At 32.2% G+C, this 960-nt stretch overlaps 1 protein-coding gene across 1 annotated transcript in view; it reads right to left on the bottom strand.

The window, feature by feature from the left end:
* LOC113407367 (leucine-rich repeat and IQ domain-containing protein 3-like) overlaps positions 1–960 on the bottom strand; it is a gene marked incomplete at its 5' end in the record, with an annotated part of 63,868 nt that overhangs the window by 32,199 nt on the left and 30,709 nt on the right. The gene's annotated exons all lie outside the window — the stretch shown is intronic.

The raw sequence follows: 960 nt of genomic DNA, 5'->3' as shown, positions 1-960 counted from the left end.
TACAGAAAGTTAGGGGGGTATCAGAAAATAATTTAGTGACAGACATTGAAATTCAAAAAGTTAACATTTTACAACAATTAAATTGTCAAAATCACATCAAAATATACAAATAAATATCCTTAAATCTAATTCTAATAAATTCTCAAGCAGCATTTTTCTAACTTTGCCTACGTGTAAATTTTGATTATTATCAATGGAAATATTTTTGTCTGTGTATGTACAGTGAAAATCAATGTTTACAGATAGTTACCAAAAAAATCTAATCCTTCCAAGTCTAATTATATTTACATTCACTTTAAGGATACTTTATACTGTCAGTGTGGTGTGAAGGGCTGTAATGTAAATGAAACTCAGACTCACTGTGTAGTGTACACATGAGCTCCTTTTCCCAAAGTTTGTCCCTCCTCCTGTCATAGGCTTCCATTAATTTTTGTTTATTGCCTGTGACCTGTCCATGACTATTACTAAAAATACCTGTGACAAAATCAAATTCTTATGCATAAAGCCCAAAGTGTTGTTAAATTTTATTAATAAATATTTAGATAACAGCTAACTCACACTCTGGAAGCAAGCCCCAGATCCAAATTTACTGTGTCAATTTACATCTCCCATCTAACTAACTACGAAAAAGATCTCCAAATAACTGTACAAATTCCAGTAATATGGTATGTTGTGAGTTTTCTATTTAATGGATTGAAGAAAACAAGAACAAATATATTTTACCTCTGCTAACAGGGTGCAGGGTTACAATTTTGAACTCTTTCAAAAAAGGAAGTATTTCAGAGGCATAGGCTTGAGACAAATTAATTTACATCTGTGGGGAATGAAGAGGGGATTTGGAATGGAAAATGTAATATTTATGTTGAATCATAGGATCAGAAAAAACAAGCTTTTGCTTGCTACTGGTTTTCTTTTTATAACAGAGGGCAAATGGGGGCACCATCCATTATCACTGACTTC

This window comes from Terrapene carolina, unplaced genomic scaffold (assembly GCF_002925995.2).
Source record: "Terrapene carolina triunguis isolate 2854851 unplaced genomic scaffold, T_m_triunguis-2.0 Scaffold211, whole genome shotgun sequence".
Classification (NCBI taxonomy): Eukaryota; Metazoa; Chordata; order Testudines; family Emydidae; genus Terrapene; species Terrapene triunguis.
Note: the sequence above shows the minus strand (reverse complement) of the source record. Positions and strands in the feature narration are given on the sequence as shown.